Below are 23,379 nucleotides of genomic sequence, written 5' to 3' on the forward strand. Positions count from 1 at the left end.
TTTACCATTAAAAACCCAAAATATTGTACTACTGAAACTATTACCAATTGAATATTGGTGAAACCAATATTCGCCAATACACTGTCTAACAGGCGTTTCGATAGCTAAATTATCATCTTCAGAGAACGAAGGATTTAAACGCAATTACACTGTTTAACACGCGTTTCGATAACCAAGTTATCACCTTCAGAGACTAGTTTGGTTATCTAAACGAGTATTAAACAGAGAGTTTTGACATAGAAGTGCGTTTAGTAGAAAAAACTGTCAATTTTCTTATATAAATAGCTTTGTATTGTGTACTTTTCGCATAAATTTAATTAACCTCGCCTATTCAATAATGTGAAGGTATTTTTATCCTATGACATGTTATGTATGCATATTATACGGGGAAAAACGAAAAATGTCGTTATTGCTTAGTTGTACCACATTCCTTTCGCACCAGAAGAACTAGATATACACTACTACTTAAACAAAAAAATAAACTCGAAATAAAAAAAATATAATAAAAACAAATATAATGCTACAACTTTAGATTTATATATATATACAAGTGAGAGGTAGTGATTAAATATGAGAACAATTGAATGATGACGCTAGTTAAAATAGTGTGATTAGCCTTACACATCTAAATATAATTTTTAAAAAAAGTCAAACAGAACAAATTGTCCCAAACTTCGATACATATATTTATACAGGTTAACCAGAAATTCTTCTATCAAAATTACAAGTAGATAAGATTTTATGTCTGTCTAACCTTTATACAAAATTTCCTATTTGAAGAAGCATAAGCATAAAAATTTTTTGATCATCAGTTTTTTAACAAATTTTACAGTGAATTCCAAAATAATACCAAAATGGAAATGTAGTATTGTTAGAGAAAAATAATTTACTATGAGTGGATGGTTGAAATATTTGGTTTATGCTGAAAAATATGCGTGAAAGAACAGAGGGTTAGTAAGCAACCTCCAGAGGATAGAATCCTATATCATGGCCATATAAACGCAACCAAATTCCTCTTTAAACATTCCTAACTTCATAAAAATCATAAAGACAACGAGAACTAGTAAATACTACTTTGCTGCTGGCAAGACATTAGAGAAAAATAATTTACTATTGTGGGATGGTTTAAATAAATAGTTTATTCTTTTCCAAACTCCTTTTCTAATAATGATTATACATGAAAGAGTAGAGGATTAAAAGCAATAAATGGTCGTTACTTACATAAAATCCGATAAAATTTGTAAATATTCTTAATACACTTGTGTTCATCCCTTCAGAAGATAGAATCTTATATAAAAGTCTTCTAAATCCAACCCAACCCCACTTTAAACATTCCTAACTTAATAAAAATCATAAACACAAAACATCTTTTTTTGATATTAATATGAATGTAATTGAAACAATTAATTAATAATTTATTTTAATACCTAAATATATTCTATTCATATATTCTTTCATTTGGGTATACAAATGACAAACAGAAAATTTGAGGTTAGTAACACAAAACACTATAAAGTTTAACGTCTACTATAGACGTTCTGTGCATGATACACCAGTAGAGTAGTTGAACGTAGGCGCTCGCAATTAAACGGGCTACGCGACTTGACAATTATTATAAACTATTTGAGAAGCTGTAAATATGAATGAAAAATTTATCATAGGATTTCTGTAAAACCAACATCTAGTACAATGTAATAAAGATACATACCTCTACCTAAGACAAGAGGCTGTATCTTTCTAAAGTTGGAACTACTTTTCAATATAGAAAGTATATGAATTGCGCAGTCTAATATGACTATGTCTATGGTCTAATATTAGTGGTTTTTATTTTTCTCGGTTGACAACTCTGGTGAGATATGTCAACATTCGAATTACGATATTTTGTTTTGATCCAGGCAATCTAAGAAAACAGCTGTCAAAATGATGGCCGTGGGGTAAACAATCGAGTTTATTGTATGTACCCGTGTTAGCTTTTGTTCGAGAAGCTGTAAATATGAATGACAAATTCATCATAGGACTTCAGTAAAACCAAAAACCGAATAATATTGCTTTTATAAAAAATTACGTCACGTAATTTCAAATCCACGTGCTTCTCAGCTCTTCAATACTTTTCCACCGCGCATTTTTTCACTATATGGGTAGGTACGTCGTGTACAAGTCATTTTAGCAAGAAAGATTTATTGGGAACGAATGAAAATGGGGCCTATTTCATGCGAGTTTTAGGAAGTAAAGAGTATAAAGTTGTTATTAGTGTAGCTGATGTCTTAAAGGTTAGATCACATCTAGTATCTGTAGTTTGCAGAAGAATATTTGGATACCCTGTATATACGTCGTTTTTAGTGTAGTGTTGGTAGATATACAATTTTTTATATAATAAATCTGTTATTATAACACTGATTTCAACTTTTATAATAATAGATTTATTGTTACAAAAGCTGCACTAAATTCTGTCTGTATCAAATACATTTACAGAATCAGAATTAATAGTTGTGACGTATGATGAATGGAAGTTATTCGAAACGTTGTTTTTTATCATTTAAACAATCATTAGTTATTTTATAAGTGTTTCAAGTATCAAAAGATCTCGTTTTCCGAACTATACCAACACTTACACCTGATATAATTTCGAAAAAAATTAAGAGTGTACTAAGCGTAAATATCAGTCACGTAAAATAAATTGATTGCACATTTAAATCGAAAACAGTCCTTAAAGGTCTCAAAAAGGATTCAAAGCAAGATTATTATAGTTTTGTATAAAAGTTGAGGGACGCCATATGAATTTTTTTTGTTGATATTCTCTAAGATTTATCAGATAGTTGGTTTGAGATATTACCTAGTAATTAACTATACCATAATTATATGTATATAATATATTATAGAGTAAATTTACAGAATTTAATAAGATTAGATATATAATTTAACACGCTGACATACATCATTCACACAAACTCGATGTCCGAGTGAAAAATACTTAGAATAGTTTTTAAGATGATTTTTCGGTATTAAGCAGCAGTTTTTCATATTATTTAAAACATATAGGAAGAAAATGCATATAAAGAATGATTTCAACTAAAGTTTCTCTTAACTGGTATATTTGAATCAACAGATTTGTGATTACGTTAATTCAAATCAGTTGGATTCGTATTTTCTATATATTTCTTATAATAAATACCTATTTCAATATTATTAAATCTTTGTTGAGTATTTTTCATTAAAAATCAATTTTTTTCATTAAATACTGAATTACTAAGTCAGTGAGTTTTTATAACCTAACTTCTAGCGTTCAACGTCCATTTTGTGCGCTTTAGGCTCACAAAATGGCGGCTAAGTAAACACGTATAGTTTGTAATAACTGGGGTCAAATGTAATTCAATAGAGATCCCTCTTTATTCATATGACTTGTTTCACCGCCCTTGTGCCATTACAGCCACGCCTTAAAAACCCATTTATAGTTTAAGGAAGTGACGCACTTGTAAACAGTGACTTAAAATCATAGTAACAATTACTAGACTTTGATCAAATTTGTTCAACCAATCACCGCACAGTGAAACAAAGATACCTCTACCTTAGAATTTAATTATAGTGTTAGCATTAAACGACGATTCATTTGGAATAATCGGTAATGTTAGTGGTTTTTATTTTTCTCGGTTGACAACTCTGGTGACATATGTATTTTGTTTTGAATCAGATAATCTAAGAAAACAGCAGATCTATGTCAAAATGACGGCCGTGGGGTAAACAATCGACTTTGTTGTATGTACCCGTGGTAGCTTTTCTTGGTTTATTCTAGTAGTTCGGTTGTTTTGTTTTGTGGTGTTAAGAGGTAGTTTTTAGATTTGCCTCAGTGAAATTGATATAGTGGAAACTGAGTATTTTTGCAGTTATTTTAAACAGTCTGCAAGTAAACTTCTAAGCAATTTACAAAATTTATAAACTTAATTTGGAAAAATTGAAATAATAAGGTCTGAAATTCAGCAAATAATTTCACAAACCACACAAAAAACTTACGGCAAAAGAATTTGTTTACCTCACGGCGGCCATTTCTAAACGGGCATCAGCTGATTTTGATAATTTGTCAGACTGCCCAATAACAAATAAATAGAATTAGATATAAACGATAATAATTTTGGAAAAGGCAAAGGTACAGTCGTGAGAATATTTGACGTAAGAAACAAAAAAAAATTATTGTACCATTTAAGGATCATCATTTGGCCTATAAATGTGAATGCGCTACTGTGGTATCTTATATAATTACCACAAAAGCTAGTTTTGATTATTATTCGTATAATATTTTGAATTATTCATGTTTTAAAAGCGTAGGTATAATTTTTTATAATAATTTGTCACTGAGTAGTATATTCGGTACTAATTACAAGAAATAAACCAAATTTTACGCAACTATTTTGTCTATAAAAGAAAAAACGTAAAGTTTCCTTCGATGCAAGAATTCTTATTATATTTTTTAAATAATGCTGCAACATCATACCCATAATTTATTTGGTTTTAATTTAACATTGGTGCTGGAGATTCATTTTTTTAATGCTTTTGTTGGGTACAGTGAATAAACATATATTTGTACACATTATATACACACACAAACATTTGGTGAAGACGATTTTCTCTCGGACAAAGAGTACAGTTAATATTAACCATTTAATATAACACAATTTGTACAATGAAGACAAAATAAGTACAACTCTTAGCGAAGACAAAGACGTATTTTCTGATCTAAATATCGATTAAGCCATTCCCTCGAGATATATTAAGCAAAAGAATATTAAATTAGCTTAATGTGATGTAAAAATATTTTAATTTTAATATTATGAAACACTCGGATTCAGTTATTAAATTTTCAAGTTTATTTATAAATAATTTTCTAATTAACGATTTAAATTTTGACTTTTTTATATGTTTTTCTTAATGATTCGTTATTATCTGAGGTCTTTTTTAAAAGAAAATTAGTTTCAACAAATAGGTAACCAATTTTCAATCAAAAGAGACCTAAAAACAAGACGATTTATCAAAAAATTTCTATAATTTATAGCCAAATCAAAGCCATATAATATAAAATAGGTTCAAAACATTTATGGACCCTTTCAGATTATTCTTTAACTATGTAATCATATAGATAAAGGCCAACACACAGGGGAAAGATGAATTGATAGCTTATCTAACCTCAACCTACTATCTAAATATAGTTAATGTTCGTGATAGTAATAATTATTTCCTAAAGCAATGTCTGATGTATATTAAAACCTTTTGCAAAATACATAGATAAGTTTACAAGCAGAAAAATATAATTTTTATAGATATATATATATATACGTTTTCAGTTATTTCTAACCTCAAAAATCAGAATTTTGTATTACATGGAGCCTTTGCATTATATTCGAACAACACCTATTTTCATACTACCTCGCCTTTATTTTTGATCTAGTCATGAACAAGGTTTCAGTAGCTGCAATGATAAATCTTTTGCTAACCTTAATTTTATTTATCTTGGAGTAATTACACTCATCTTTAAATTTTGAATATTATCAACCCTCGTGAAAGTGAAAAATTTCATGCCGAAGGGATTGACTTCTAAAGCATTTTTTTTCACAAGCCTGACAATTATATAATCCAGAAAAACAATGCTTTTCAACGAGAATCAAAATAAAGTTTAAAGATTGTCAATATGGTAAATGTTATAGGAAAATCGTTCCATTAATTATAAGGGAACCACGATAGTATCTGCTTGTTCCCACAAAAAAAGTTATTCGGATCATCTGGCTATAAGATAATTGCGAGAGAAATATCAAAATAACAACAATTTATTGATTTATTACCATACAGAGGTCTTATTCCACCATTTTGAACACTTTCTGTGTAATCTACGGTAATGTGTTTCTAACTGAGTTCATGTTTTGTTTCAAAAAGTCTTCTCGGAAAATTATTTCATAATTTGAAGTTATTATGAATTCAAATTGTTCTACTAGGAATAGATCTTTACCCTGTGCTTTAAAAAAATTTTTTTCAGTTTGACTAAATAATAAAATTTGTTTTCCACCTTCAACTTTTCCCGATATATTTACCGAAAGCTCAAGGGAATAGCTTCCAAATGAAATACTTTCAACTAAATATTAATTAGAGAGAAAAAATGTACTTATTTCACACAATTTAAAAAATTTATGATGGCAAATAGAATATAGCAAAATCTCTTTAGTTTATTTAATTTTTTTTATTTCAAATCAAACACACATGAAAAAAAACCACATGAGAATGAATAATGACATAAAACAGTGGCGACAGGTGGGTATGGCACGTTCATATCACTCAACACGTGCAAATAGCCAGTTCCCGCCCCCCTTTTTCACACTGCTGATTAGTAAACTACAGGGCGTTTTTAAAAACCATACGTTTATCACATTTTTTGCAGTGTAGAATGAAAGTATGTATTCGAACACTGCATTTTCTTAAATTATAGCATCCAAAGCTAATTAAAAATATGAATCCATTTGAAATTAATAAGATTGTGACAAAACTGAATTGGAAATTCAAGATATGATTTTTCAGACAGAGTTGCTAGCAATTTTCTCTGATAACAAAGCTAGCATAGAGACTCAAGTGACCCTTATGTGGCCACCAGGTTGTACCAGGCAATGAGGAAGCTGACAGTTTTGCTAAAAAAGAAGAAAGAAAAATGACCTCTTTAGGATTTCAGTCAAAAGCTTAGGTAGCTCAAAGGAGTAGTACCAACACCTTATAAAGAGGAACAAAAAACCCCAGAAAAATAACGTCTTTTGAGCGAGAGAATAATGAGATGCAGAGTAATGAGACAAATGTCTTTATAGGTATAGGTACAGAGCAGCGACTGAAAAGCCAAAAAAAGTTACTAAGAGATACAAAGAAATGTATGAATTATAATTAGTTTACTTGGAATATACTTAGGAAAATTATTTTAAAAAAAAACCTTGTGAAATATAATAACTACGGGGAATTTCATGTACCACAATATTAAATGAAAAAAAATTCAGTTTTTTATAATAAAATTTAAAAAAAAAACGTTCAGAGAGTATTAAGTGTGGTGTATACGGAATTTAATTATTTTGATGATTGCAAAAGTTTCTCAAATGTTTTTCGAAGTAACAAAATAATAAATGAAATGGTCTAAAAAATGTGTTGATGCATACAACCGAGTGTCTGTTTATTTGATACAAAACTAACGGTCAAATGTACGGAAATCATCGATTTTTGGAATTTTTTTTATCAAAATCTCATTAATCACAAAAAAACGATTTTGTGAAACGCCATTTTTAAAAACACCCTATATTTCATCAAAAAAAAAACTTCCTGCACTACTTCACACAGTCGGACATATTCTTGGAAAAAAAATAATTTCTCATCCTCATGACAACGTGAGTTTGTATTTATATTTAAATCCAAATGTATTCCATTGTTAATTGGATTTATAATTAATAAGGGCTACTTTTATTTTCACAAGTAGGCACCACCGGAGTATAACTACACAAATTTGTTTTATAATAGTACAAAAAAACCACAGTATATATCAACGGTGACGATTATCCATTAAAACAACATTTGAGGTTACATTTCGAAGACCTTAGACTTTAGTAGCAAATAAAAACGTCTATTGACATAATAATTTTTAATTTAAAGATCCAAATTAAAAATGGAATACAAGTTGAACCAAGATCCGGATAACACACCAAAATTTTCCCAATTATCCACCACCCACTAGATTTTTTATTGCATTTAGACCAGTTTTCACTAGTCCTAAATGTGGTACAAAGTAAGCTTGAGGGGTGATTTAAAATGAGAAAATTTTTTTTCCGTATCCCAAATTCTTAAATCCTAGAAGAAATACAGCCAATTATCATAAATATATTTCCCAAGTGATTTAACTTGAACGACCATCATCACACCGAACAGCGATTAAGGCTCGACCTATTTGACAATTGATAGATGATTCGTCAACGATCCATCTGTCAAATAGATATTTGGAATGTAGTTAAAGCAGACGCAACGTTATAGAGCAGTCAGTGTGCAAGAGCGGGACACGAACGAAGCATTAAAAGAAGAAAGAAACAGGAAATCAGACCAACTACTTGTATCAGAATATTGGAACGAGCCTGTCGTCCTGATGAGATAACACGGATCCTATAACCTAGTAAAGATGTAAGATGTTTAGGTGAACGCCACTGCATAGGAATCGCTGAACCATCACAGGAAATATCTGAAAGGAAATTGATCAGTTATCGTCGGTATTTCACGAAACTTTTTTTATCATTACCTGCAGACGGCTAATGTGATGTCCTATCTAATAAGATCTGACTCAAGAATGTGCATTTGATTGGGTATGGTTGTGATCTTGAGGATTATCTTCATTCGAAGGTGAAGGAGGCGCATCTTTCCTTGGGGGCATACGTTCATTGATTGCATCGAGACCTTTGGCCTCGGCAAAACTGGTGATTTTGTGATTTGGTGAGAATCCTTGCAAAGCTAAAATTATAATAAAAAATATCATAGAACAGACATTTGGTTGCAATTTACATACAAATACTTTGTGTTGAATTACTAAATTGAGTAAAAAGGAAGACATACCATTCTTAAGACTCGTTTTTCCTCCTGAAAGTGCTCCTAGAGGTAATGCACCGGTTGGTGTAAGACCTTTCAATTGTAATACAGACTCGCTTTCCTCTCTACAACAAAAATAAAAAGTTTATTAATATTTCGATGTTTAGCTGCAGGTAATCCCAATTTTTATAAGATAAAAACGCACAACAAAGTTTTATGCTTGTTACAATGGTGTTCGGGTTGAGGATAAAGCTGCCCCAAGAGTTTTTTAAAATGCCAACGTTTCGATCTTTTATTTGATCTTTATCAAGGCCTCAGCATTCGAGTTATTTCTGTGCCATATGTGTTGTCGATAGTTTTTAAAAGAACTGAAGGTGAAACCTGGGTTTTTCCCTGGGTTTAAAAACCTCTTGGACAGTTTTATTTTGAGTTTTCAACCCGCAACACAATTCGAAGTTACGAATTTCATATATATTTCTGAGCTAAACTGAACATAAAATGGGAGGATCAATCAAAATTTTAAATTGTTGCAATGAACCAGCTGCTGTCTAAAATCCTCTTCATATGTTACATCCATTTTATTATTAACAATCGTTCTTCTTCCATAAATGTTTCCCTGGATTATCCAGGGACACTTCTGGTTAAAAGTTTTTCACAAATAAAAATGATAAGATCGATTTTGATAATTATATCTTTATTATAAAACCAAAGTTTGTAATTTTTACATATTTAAATTTCTGATTCATCCGCTTTCTGACTTCCCTGTGCAATTTGTCCCACAATTGGGTTGATGTAGGGCGACTATGACGCTCAAAGGATTACTTTCAGTACAATCTTCGTTTCCAATTCTTTCAAATACTCTTTGCACAGCTCCGAGGAATCCTCGGGATTGTTATCATTTTGGAATTTTTTGTATAGCCTTCTTGCTTTAAAATCGTTACAATTTTCACCAGGAATTCAGTCTACTTTCCTCCAAAACATCCCCATACTATCAACGAATTACACACGGATCCTAAAATCTGTTCGTCCATCTATCTGCGCACAACCGCACTTCTTTTACAAACAAAAACCTCAAACTTTGACTCATCACTCCATAAAACTTTCTCCCACTCATCTTCTTTAGTCCACTACAATCTCTTGATTTGATTTTGACGTCTTAAAAGGGGTTTCTTCACTGCTGCCATCCTTCCACAAAGACCAGCTTCTCCCAATCTCCTTTTCACAGTAGAAGTACTCAAAGATAGATTCCTAGATTCACTGATCTGAGACAACGCCATGACAGTTTTCTATCACCAAAGCTCCTAGTAGATGCATATTTTTCCAAGTTATAGTCCACGGTACGTTTACTTTTGCCTAGACTATGAAGACTTGCGATAAATGCATGAATTTCAACCGATGTGGTTTTATCCATTTTAAAAAAACTTTCGAGTCTGAATTTGCGAGAAAGAAGACAAAAGGATGTCTCAATTCAAAAAGTACAAATGGGACTAAACTGCAATCATAAACACCGAAAATACGATACCCAGTTGAAGAATAATATATAATATATAAGTTTGACGGGTAGTATATGTTTCAAAGTTTTATGTTTGTAGTTAAAAGTTGATTTTCATTAGAACGCAATTTATCAAGAAAGAAAGTCCCTCGTCTAGCTCAAATTTCCAAAGTAATGATTTTGTGTAAAACTACTACACTTAATGGTTTCCCAATATAAATTAACGACGATTATAGTTTTTTATTAGATGTTTGTTTTGTTCTAGTTGCTTCTGTTTGCATTATGACGCCATTTTGATGTAATATTCTATATAAACGTATTAACACTAATTAATACAAAAATCAATATTTAATAAATAATCGCCGAGGCGACAGTATCGATTTTCAAATACTAGTTTGGAATAGCTAGATAAAATTAAAAATAAAAATAACTATACGATGTTTTAGACTGAATTAAACTAAAAAAAACTAGTACGAGGATGGTCCCAGAAGTACCTGACAAATTAAAGTGGTGGGATATACTAACAGTAATAAGCTACTTGCTCCAAGTCCAAATGAGAGTTGAAAATAAACAAGCTTACAAGCTGATAATAAATAAAAGTGTATAAAAAATATTACTAACCTTAAGACAGAAAATACTCTGGCCATTTTTCCAATTGCTCGGATTTTATTTCTAATAACTTCCTTCCGTAGATTTGCTGCTGTACCTAAAATAAATTTGGACATAATATGTTTATTATATAAACGAGTTTATTGATTCATTTAGGTATAGTAAACTTTGAGATGATCGAAATAAATGTTTTGTTTTCTGCGATTGGTTTCCCTGATTTTTTCGAACATTTCTGGCTGGTGTACCATTCAGAATTGACAATTCCACGTTACTCTAAAGGAACAGTTATTCAAAAAAAAAAACACAGGCGACTATTAGTTTCGAAGTGCTTCGAGCGCGAGCAACTTTTGTTGGATTTGGTTCGTCTTGAAAGATCCATACAGTCGATTATTGTTTCAGCCAGCTTATAGACGTCTTTCGAAGCACCGCGATTGAATTTTTTCTACGTTTTTTTCGCACCAATCCACACTCGAGCTTTTTTTCGAGCGATTATCAGATAATGAGATATCCAACGCGAGAAAAATGACATTTTGGACGACCTTCACGAATTCCATCCTATAGCGAATTGCGACCAAGATTTAATTCGGAAAATCATCGAAATACGGTGGATCGAATTGGTGCTTCTTCACCAAAAGCCGAAGATGTTCGCGATTCAAATCCATTTTTTAACCAAGATGAATGTTCAAGTAGCTGTAAACAACTCATGTAGCGCTCGGATGACAACACGTTCTGAGTACGTTCACCATTGAAAATGTCAAACTTCATTATGTCATTGTCAGATTTGACATATTAACATCAGTGTTGCCATATCTCAAAAGTCAAGTAGCAACCCTAGTATCAAATTACATATGATTCGCAAATAAACAGTTTTAGTATCTTTTGTTAAATAAAGAAAATGTTTAAAAGATATACAGGGTATGTAGTATGACTCTTAATCGTATAGTACCTACATCAAAAATATCTACAACTCGCACTTTATAGAATATTATGATACATTATGAAACCTTCAAGTTTGAGAAGTAGATACACAGTTATTGAATATACAGAGTGTTTTATTTATAATTGTCTAGTCTAATGATTGTATTCGCTATTTTTGGTTCGAGAATATCCTATTTAATCAATTAACTAACTTCTTGTGATGCCATTTCTAATATTTTAGCATTTATTTCTATAAAAACACAATTTTTTCCATAGATATTAATCTAAACGATTTCGTTTAATGAAGTTTATTTTGCTAATTTGATTCGATCATTCCAAAGCTTATTACGGATATTTTAAGATCTCAAATTAAATCATTTCTACATGCTAAAATCAGCGGTTAATTTTCAGAATGTTAATTTAGCACTGTTGATTATAAACACATAAAAAAATGAACCAGAATCAGATTGTTTAAATGTCGATTTTACATGTTTTTACAAATAAATATAGTTTCGAATTTGTTATACTGATTTGTTGTAAATGGAAAGATCTCGTTCCCATAATGTCGAAAACCAAGTTGAAAAATCTACTTGATTGTTGTAAAAATTTTCGGTACGGGTTACATTATCTAATTGAAAAAGTTTATAGGACAAACAAAGCAACGTTCATAGTATCACTGATGAATCTTCTTCTTAGCGTGCCGTATCAAATCCCTTAGAAGTTGGCGATCAGCATGACAAAACTGTCTCTATCTTGAGCTAGTCCTGCTTCTCTTATCCCAGTCCATTCTCTGATATCCTTCAACCAAGAGGCTTGTTTCCTTCCAATTACTCTAAGACCTTCAACTTTACCCATTATAATCAACCCGCTACCACGTATTATGTGTCCCAAATAAGCTAGTTTCCTGCAAGTTGTGTCTAGCTTGCTTAAGTATCTATATTGTTACATCGGAACGATCAACTCCTTTTTCCTTAAATATACAGGGTCTTTCACGTGCCCTTGTGAAAATCACCAAACAATCACATGTCTTACATCGCACAGATTAATCGCAAATTAACAAGGTTTAGCCAATCAAAGCTAGGTCGAGAGAGCTATAAAAGTATTTAGCTGCTGCCGCATTTTTAAACTTTGCGTTATAAACATGTGATTGTTTGGTGATTTTAAATCGATTTTTTTCGCTTATTGCGGTGATATAACTCGCATGCGAAAGTTTTGAAAGACCCTGTATTTATTAATTTGTGTTGTACTCGATCGAATGCCTTTTCGTAACCGATAGAGACTGAAAATACATCGTGGATGATTCTTAAGAATATGTTTATAGTGTGACTCATAAAACTTTAAAGTTTGTAGTCGCTGCAGTGCTTTGGGCGTTGTTTTTTTTTTTGGCAAAGTTAGGAATTCGGATTCTAAACAGTGTTCTATAATTTCAGTCTAATATTTCTACGTTTTCTTCATTTATAATCTTTGGCATCACTGTTGGAATGTTTTCAGGTCCAACAGCTTTTTTGTGTTTGTCAACTTTGTAGCATGTATCACTTCTGATCTAGAATCATTATCCAGTTCCTTGATATACACATACAAAGTTCTTCATCTATGATTTTGGATCTCTTAAGGTATGAGGAGTCTTCTTGTTGTACAGACCAGCTACTTCTCCGATTTCTTTACATATTTCTTTATCTTTCCCTAACATTTTTCTGTCGTCGTTTTTTGTGTCTTGGACTTAATGTGTTTTTCTATTATTTTGGAAATGTGATATTTAAAAATGTTCCAGATTTCTGTACTATCATCTTCTTGTTTTATTCGTCTCAGTCGGTTGTTAATATCTTTTGTGTTTTGTTCTGTATTATATCCAGTTTTACTTTTATTGAACTTTTTTGAGTTCGTTTTTAAATCTGCTATCACAGGATTGTGATAAGATGCAATGTCTTCTGATGTATAATGTTTTTCGTCCTAATTGATAAATTTTTCGCACGAAGAAAGGTTTGGAATGAATACGGCGTTAACCAGTTGGCATTGTAATTAGATTGGTGTTAGGGCTGCCAACCTGGAAGACCGCGGAAATATATTTAACCTTCCGTATTCCCTGGATGCAAAAATTTCACCAATTTTGTTCAGTCTAACTGAAGAATGAATAGTAAAAACTGTATCATTTGTTTTTTGAGAAAAAAGTATTATAAAGAAGAAAAACTAGCGAGCAGTATTTCCGAAAATGTTTTAGTAACTTCTCAGTAACTTAAAAGGAATTTTGGAAGAAAATAGCTTTGTTAAAACTCCTCTAAATGAATGGACTATAATTATAGTATAATCAATTCTTATTTTCTCATATTTGGGAATGATATCACGTTTGTTTTTGATGGGAAATTTTCGTAATTGAAATTGTATAAACATGGAGTTTTTCATCGTGTCGAATTCCCAGTTAGTTCGTAATTGACAACCGCGGCGCAATCCCATTTTAATATTCCATTTAGGGCGTACAATTTCCATCGAATAAATATTTTAATAATTGGGACATTTTAATCGAATATGATGATGGCTCGTTTGGTTTTCGTTCGCACATATACATAATGAATTTTTTAATTAAATTAAAGCAATTAGTATGAATGAATAAAACAAAGTTAGTGTTTATTTTCAACGGTGCATTCGTAAGCTGCGACATAAAGAATAGCTAAGGCAACTTACCAAAATATTAAGTTGACAGCAGGGCCGTATGGGATGTAGAAATCGGCAGTGGCGCAAAGTGTAGCGAGCGCAGAAGTATAGAAAAAAATAAAACAAACGGTGCATAAAGAAATTAGCATCAAACAAAACATCGAAACAAAATACAGAACGTATTTTTCTGTATTTAGCTTTGATATAATAAACACCACCTAAAAAATGAATAACAAATCATTGTTTTCAATGCCCGTCGTTGCACATAGTCCGATTTAAAGTTATTTCTACAACGGAATATCACAGAATATTATTTATATATAATTATTAGTATAAATTAAAGTTTTCGTTGATTTTACGTTTCAAAAACTAATTTTCAATCTAAAGAGACTTAAATAATGACGATTTAGGTACAAAAAATGATCAGTATATTAATTATCCACAATATAAATAAAAGAACGTATTAAAAACTTGGAATAACTCGAGAAAAGTAACTGGAACTATCGATATTTAGATTTTTTTTCAAGTATAATTAATTTTTCGAAAAGTACGAGGGTCAATCAAACGTAAACAAACATTGGAATCGGAAAAGGGGAGGAAGATACGAGGATGGTACTAAAAGTACCTGGCCTGACCCGGAGATGGCGGTAGTTGCTTGAAAAATAGAGTTTGAAGACGCCACGTTGTTTAGTGATTGTTTGGCAGCCATCAATAGTGAACGTTTTCAGTGAATTTGGAAAAAATTTCGTTATTTGATATTTGATAGTCATTAGCTTTTTGTTGCGCTGTTGAATGACTCATTATTATAAGGTTTCTGGTCTGTGAAAACTGGTTTCGACTATCCTATTTTCAAGATAGACGTTGTACAGTACTTCAAACTCGAAGAACTTGATCGTAAAATAGTTGGACAACAGAAAAATCTTATTTCGTTGATGAGAAAAAGTTGAGTTTCAAACTGATAAAAAAATCTGTCAGTTTAAGATGATAATGTAGTAGATTTTGAGAATGTTTACAAGTAATATGAGGTTAAAATGTTGTAGTTGAAGATCTGTACGTCAAAAACTGATGAAAATGTACAAGGATCCAAAATCTTACCGCCTTAACAAATATGGAAAATAGGATATTTACTACGCGTATGACTAGATGATGAACCATAGGCTACAAAAAAGAAATTTTCAGTATTTCCACGTGTTTACAGTAAATTTTTTTAAAATCTATACGAACTACTTCATGTACTAGAGAAAAATAAACAACTTTCTGCTATTTTAAAGAAAATCGGAAAACCTTTGGTTTGATTGTAAAACTATATTCAGTTATTCCAAATTTTATAATTCCTGTGGCTGGATTTCACTTTTAAACCATTTTTTGTTGCCTCTATAAGATTATAAGTAATATTAGTATCTATCTATTGCGTAGTTGGTGTTTATTATTATGCGATTCCTTTTATCAAGATACGAATACGAAATCTAAATACTAAGGAATATATTTGTACATTTCCAGTAGTATTTAGCTTCGATACAAAAATATTTTGTTCCTTCAATTAAAAAATATATGAACAGTGTAAGAAATTTTGATATAGACTTTAGAAATATCGAATTTCAGATTTTTGAATCAATCAACTTAGCTGAGAATCATGCAAAGCGTTAAATTCATGTCAATCAATTTCATACGAAAAAGTATATTCATGGAAACACAACTATTGGTTGCGAGGTAATAATTTATAATATACAAAAATTATTATTATTATTATTATTATTATGCAATTTAGCCCTTTGCTACAAGACACGCAAGAACATAGCCATGAATGGTTTTCACGTTGGATATTGTGGAATAAAACAATGTATAATAATTGTTTTTTCTAGATAATAATAAATAGAAAGAAAATATACACATATAAGATTTCAGATAAATTATTTAGTTATTGAATTTTTTGGTTCAAATTTGTAATTCGTAAATGTTTTTCAATCCAAATTCTACTCGATGAAATAAGAAATTATCCTGAACCCAGTATAATTTCGAAGTATGCCTCAGAAATTTTTCAGAAAAACCTATTTTTCTTTAAAGTATCGTACCTTATAATGCAAATATGGGAAAAAGTTTTTTACAATTCACATCTAGGCTTATACGAGTAGCTTCTACAGCAAAATACGCACGTGCCAATGACTAATCTGTTCAGCCTGAATCGATGTCTACCGTGCCTGCAGACAAACCAGTGTAGCCGTGGCCTTCGTTTGTATAGGGGCCGTTTTTTGTCGTTTTATCGTAAAAACGATATATGTACAAACAAAACAACGGATTGTGATGAAATTCCAAATGAAACCTGGAAAACTGCAACGGAAACTTATAATTTATTCAAAAAAGTGTACGACATTCAGTTTGTGATGTCCAAGTGTTTTTGACTGGTTTAAGCGTTTTCAAGATGGCCTAGAAGACGTTTTTCTGAATTGATGTCTACCGTATCTGTAGATAAACCAGTGTAGCCGTGCCCTGTTTTTTGTTGTTTTGTCGTAAAAACGATATATGTAAAAACAGAACAACGGATTGTGATGAAATTTCACAAGAAACTGTATGGTAATGAATGTTTGTGATGTCCAAGTGTTTTTGACTGGTTTAAGCGTTTTCAAGATGGCCTAGAAGACGTTATCTGTAGATAAACCAGTGTAGCCGTGCCCTGTTTTTTGTTGTTTTGTCGTAAAAACGATATATGTAAAAACAGAACAACGGATTGTGATGAAATTTCACAAGAAACTGTACGGCAATGAATGTTTGTGATGTCCAAGTGTTTTTGACTGGTTTAAGCGTTTTCAAGATGGCCTAGAAGACGTTTTTCTGAATTGATGTCTACCGTATCTGTAGATAAACCAGTGTAGCCGTGCCCTGTTTTTTGTTGTTTTATCGTAAAAACGATATATGTAAAAACAGAACAACGGATTGTGATGAAATTTCACAAGAAACTGTACGGCAATGAATGTTTGTGATGTCCAAGTGTTTTTGACTGGTTTAAGCGTTTTCAAGATGGCCTAGAAGACGTTTTTCTGAATTGATGTCTACCGTATCTGTAGATAAACCAGTGTAGCCGTGCCCTGTTTTTTGTTGTTTTGTCGTAAAAACGATATATGTAAAAACAGAACAACGGATTGTGATGAAATTTCACAAGAAACTGTATGGTAATGAATGTTTGTGATGTCCAAGTGTTTTTGACTGGTTTAAGCGTTTTCAAGGTGACCTAGGAGACGTTTCTCCGGATGAAAAATCTTGTTCAATGACCGTCGGCTAAGTTTTCCTGCGATTGCTAAATCTATAGGAATTAAAATATTTCACATGGAAATTTTGACATTCCAAAAGTACGTTTAAAACTTGTGTCTCAGTCCGTACTGCTCTTCAAAAGTTTTTTAGCGAAGTACAGCATCCCAGTGCTAGACCACCCACCTTATTCACCAGATCTTGCACTGTGTAACATCTACCCCTTTACAAAGGTTATTTCCTTCTTGAGATATGGCCGAGGTCCGTTTTTAATTGCCCACTCAGTACAGAATCTCCGAGGCATCCTCAATAACTAGTTAAATTTTATGAAATTTTCACAAAATATCTTTCATATAATGGATCAAACTTTTGATTTTTTCGGAAAGTTGGCATGATTGTTTCTAAAACATCAGCAATAATTTTTGAGGCGATATCACAGCCGTGAAAAACTACGAAGATAGAAATCAACCACAGTTACATCGACGACAATACAAATAACAAGTTAGAATAAGTAAAATTCCGATGGCAATTAACGAGAATATTTTAACAAAAATTATTCTTTCTGATAGTTGTAAATGAATATTATTCTAATCGCAAGTAATGGCTTAATGAAAAAACCATTAAATTTACTATGAAATATCATTCTATATACTTTATATACAGTATGATTCATTAATGAGTGTAAATATTTTGCTTAAATCCATCATTAAATATGATAAAAAAATCCAATAGTATCATCGAAGAAATAAACAAAACTAATTCTTTTATTTGGACTGCAAACAAATCTCGAAACAGATATTTTTGTGTTAAATTTTTACATCTATTAATGAATCGCTTTGTAAAGTTCTTCTCCGGGGTACTGGTTTCCATTTTAACTAGTTCAATAAATAATTTAACTTTCATACTTTCCTACGTTTCGAATTGCACCAACTACCCCAAGAGTGTTCATAATTTTTAACAAGGAAAAATTTCTACTCTCCATAGATTCGCATAGCACATGCAGAACGTACAAAGAAAATATTTCCAACGTATATCTCGAGAGACGATTATATATGTATATAAAACTAAAGCTGATTTAACATACACTATTGTTTAAAAGAAAAAAAATCATTCAATTGATATTAAGATCAATTATAACAAAATAATAATAAGTAAAGTTGATTGCTGCTATGCGCGCGTTGATCTTTTACTACATTTTAGCTTCTGCTAGCGTCAGGTGTCAGTCGGCGTTCGGCCGTCACAACGGGAACAATTCCCGTTTTTTTATTATATTGTTATACAAGATCAGTTCCGGAACTGATGCACAAAATTCGAGAGTGAGTTAAAATTATACATTGGCATAAAAAATTTCTCATACGACCCTTCGTTGCTGAATTATAGGCATTTAAAGTTCGTACGAGAATTTTTTTAATCAAGTCCCGGAGCATCCTGTATATTATGAAGGGTTTTATGAATTCTTGAGAGATTTCAGAAACGCAAAATTATGTTTTTTCTATAACCAAATTTCCTCAGAAGAAATCAATCTTACAAGGTTGCGATTGGACTGAGTTTATTTTAAATTTTAGTGATTATAATTATATATGGAAAAACACAATTTTTTTGGTAAGTACTCTGTACGTAACGTCAAAAATTCTTGTGCTATTTCGTTAATATTATTTTGTTTTAAGTACAACTGTTTATATTACTGTTAATTTTATAAATTTGAATTCATACCAAAAGTTCCCAGTTGCTTGGCTTTCTAAGCAAAAATGTGTATGGTACAAAAAAAATGCATAACAAACAGCATAAGAGAAAAGCAAGAATTAAAGAATAGTAAATTTTTTTTTATATACAAAATCGATTTTCTACGATGGCAATTTGACACGATTTTTCAATTATTATGAAAATTTGAAATTATGGTTGAGAAATAATTTCGAAATTTGGATCTAGATGTTATTGGAATTCTTTTGACAGATGTCAACAATTGAGAAAGTCAAAACGCCCTCGTAAACGTACATCATGAAAGTTTTATGAAAAAATTTTCTAAAAATTATTATCCATCACGTAAAAATAATATAATTCACGATATTTCATGCAAACTACTTCACTGTACCATAGACTACGTACGTAAGCACACTATACAATCTACAAAGATAGAAATATATCATGGAAAATGAGAAGATGGAATTTTTCTCAGTGTAAACGAGATATATTACGTATACGTTTTCAATATTTGCCGTTTTTCTTTGGGAACAATGCCTATTCACAAATAGTTATCATTATTTAGAACGCTTCACTTTGTTTTGCTAAAAAAACACACGTTTGAACTATTTACGAGGTTACAGTATGTATACAACAAAGTTTTTTGTTTATTTTGAGACTGTTTTGTACACAACTATTGTATTAATCGTTGGAAGTAAAAAGCTAAATGCAGCAGCTCCAATTTCTTCATCGAAAATAAGATACAACTCATGGTATTTATTGTTTAAAAACTCGTAAATATGATGAACAGTTTCATCTTTAGCTGAAAAGATATAAACGAGAAATGGAGGAAAGTTAAAGACGAAGCCCTTTGGACTTAAACAACGCATGGTTCTATTCAAACACTAACTTCTTGTGTATAATATGCCTATCCATACTTATTTTTTCCAGCTACAGATCATTTTTTTACGATACGGCGACTAAAACTTATAGTAAAGTACTAAAACTGTTTGGAGGTGATTCTATGAGACGTGGACAATTGTCTCGTTGCTAGAAAATGTTCAAAGAGAGTATTGAAAGCGTGGAAGACAAGGAAGGAGATCAATAGATAAGGGGATTTCACCAATATCTTTAGTTAACGATTCGAGTGATTGCAAACGAACTAAACGTTAATCGTCAAGCAGATTATAACTCAAGGTTAGCGATGAAAAACCTCTGTAGATAACTGGATCAGAAAAACCTTACAAAAAAGCCAAAACAACATCCTATATTTGAAAGTACGACCCCGAAACGAAATACGAGGTTATCCTGGTGCTTCGGAGTTGTCCTTGAAGAGTTCGTTCTACCTGGAGTGACCTTAACTCAAATATTCTATGGTACAGTAATTGAAATACTTTGGAAAATGGTTTTGGAGTATAGCTGATGAAAAAGACATCATCATAGATGACGAGGAGGAGGACGATTACTTTTGAAGCTTGGATGATTTTCTTGATGTTTAATCTAATGTATTTTTACTCAACATTTATTTTAAAAAGAGGCCTAAATTTCTTTATTCTTATTTACAATTTTGTAATTTACTTTGTTACATAAATCAAAAAGTAAAACGTTCCAAGTTATTGCCAGATGTAGGCATCAATATTTACATTGTATATTAACGTATTTTGATAATTTCTGTGAAATAATCTCGGTCGCATCCTTACAATAAATTTAAAATTTCCTATATCCTCTAATAAAAGACCAAAGTAGCTGAATCAGGTCTTCCTGCAAAGACCAATTTATATCTTTTTAGTCAGTTTTGTCGTTATAGTACCAAAAAATGGTGTACCCTTTCCCGTTAACGTTTTGTTCTTTAGTGTTTACTTTAAAGCTTTTTTATATACCCATCAAGTTAAAAAAGGGATTAATTTGAATGTGAATAGTCCAGAAGCTTTCTGACAATCTCTGCTGATCAAAAACAATAATCCAGGCGCTCATCATATTAAGCAGACGACATACCATCCAGCGTATTCTCCAGATCCGTCTCTCAGTGATAACTGCTCTTTGTAAACTTCAATTTTTCAAGTAAAAATGTCGATTTTCACTAGAAATCATAGTTTTTGTTTGAACCTTTATGAAATTTTGATTTATTCTCGGGATTGTGAATTCAACGGTACATACAATATGCAACAAGTTGCATCGATCGTTTAAAGGAGAATTGTTAAGTGGGAGGCGCTGTCGATCAACAAGTTAAACGGTTGAATATTGCGATGGAAACACCTACAGAAGTTTCAGCTTTGTTTGAAGCTTATTTGACAATCGTATAAGTGGATTGTTTTGAAGATATTTCTTGAAAAGGAAAAGATTGAGCATTCAGCTGCCGTCAGTTACTATCGCAAAATTTTGGGCAGCTAAATTCAAACGTGGCTGTATCATATTGACCGACGACTAGAGTTGGGGATGACCAAAAACTGCAATAAGTAGGGACACCATTCGAATTTGCTTGATAATGTTAAAATGTATTATTTTGAATGGATTATGGAGTGAGCAAAAAGTTTTGACCGCTAGTATATCTTCATCACAAGTCTCCTTCGTACTCTACTGCGAACATCTGGAGCTTGTAAGTGAAATCAAGACTTATACGTCTAGAATAGCTACCTGGTTAGTTTTGGATAGGTATTATTACCAGTAAGCCAGAAATTTAATGAAAACTCGTTTAACGTAGAATCTTTTTGTTATCAACAACTTTCTAATCATATAACTTGCATTTAAATTTGTCTTGATTGATGTTGTGGGTCAATCAAATTTCTATTTTATTGTTTAAGACCTATTCCGAGCCGTCAACTTCAATATTCAATTTTCAAAAGAGTTTTTCGCATATACAATCACGACATAGAAAATAAATGTTAATTGAACATTATTATGGGTTATATTTTAGAAAAAATAATAATGATCGCTTTTTTCATATTTGTTTTCCAAAATGTTGAACATACAATGTGAATTTTGATGCCTACTAAATATTTAATCGATGAACCTTGTTTTAGTTTATTGTGCTTTACATTAGACTAAATACACAGAAATAATTTACTATACATTGTAAACAATTTGTGTGCGAGTGCGTACTATGCAAAATATCTTGATGTACACCTTGTACAGAATGTGCATCATGTTTTGTAAATAAGAGGAATGGTAGATAGTTAAAATTTTCAATACATTCAATTGCATTGAGGAGATATAGACGAAGATTTAAATTTTGATAAATTCATCGAAATATATTATTAATGGGTGATTCCGTTCTAACTGTGATTTTTTGTATTCAAAATTTCAAGATTTTAAAATTTAACTTTTCTAACTTTTTTATGCATATTATTCATCTATTTTACTGTAAAAATAAAACTCTAAGAGGAATTTACTACAACTTCAAAGTATCACGAGCAAGACACAAATGTCGGATTTTGAGTTCCACGGTACTGACTCATTTATCCACGGTACTGACATGGTAACTTAAGATATTAAACAACAAGTGCATCAATTTTCCTCAGTTTGATCATAAACATTAGAATTTATAAGGTAATTAGTTTAAATCATTTGTTACGACAAAAAAAATTAATAATTTATCGGTAAATTCTAGGAATGGACATGACACGGTACTGACATTCAAGTGATGTAGTATAAGTTTTCTTTAAGTGGCAAGTTATATTGTATAAAAATAATGTTTAAATATCTTAAGAATTATTCAATTAACACAAAATTTTTATTAATTGATTATTAATTAATGACTAGTACAAAAAAACAATACAGGACATTGAATATCACAGTTAGAACGGAGTCACCCTAATATCATCTTAAATTATGTTAGGGTCACAAATCGTTTTTTGTAAACGGTATCTTTTCATAGAATACATCCTTAATTTCATTGTTATCAATTATTATAGTGGATACTTCTTTGGTTGGTTTCAGTACGGCGTATTTACAACAAAAACGGACAAGATAGTTCTAAAGAATATCTACAAAACAGAATAGATAAACGGAGTAATGGAATTAAACAATACGAACGCATATAAACACACAAAACATGGACATAATGAAAATATTACATAAACCAGAAGAAATAACTGTGCAAGTACAAGAACACGAAAAGAAGAATGTTAACAACAAGATAAAGTATCCAGAGACGACTGTAGTAAAATGAAAGTAGTCTCACGTATTTATTATACAGAGTATTTTTCAAGAAA

The 23,379-nt window shown here is 31.2% G+C and overlaps 1 protein-coding gene and 1 long non-coding RNA gene across 2 annotated transcripts in view; both read right to left on the bottom strand.

The window, feature by feature from the left end:
* LOC130900250 (uncharacterized) overlaps positions 1–23,379 on the bottom strand; it is a 136,170-nt gene that overhangs the window by 23,329 nt on the left and 89,462 nt on the right. The gene's annotated exons all lie outside the window — the stretch shown is intronic.
* LOC130900251 (uncharacterized) lies at positions 8,685–22,694 on the bottom strand. Its single transcript, XR_009060153.1, has 3 exons — positions 14,276–22,694; positions 10,691–10,775; positions 8,685–8,702 (listed from the first exon to the last, which is right to left on the bottom strand). It is a non-coding gene; the product is annotated as an uncharacterized LOC130900251 (long non-coding RNA).

Source organism: Diorhabda carinulata, chromosome 12 (assembly GCF_026250575.1).
Source record: "Diorhabda carinulata isolate Delta chromosome 12, icDioCari1.1, whole genome shotgun sequence".
Lineage (NCBI taxonomy): Eukaryota > Metazoa > Arthropoda > Insecta > Coleoptera > Chrysomelidae > Diorhabda > Diorhabda carinulata.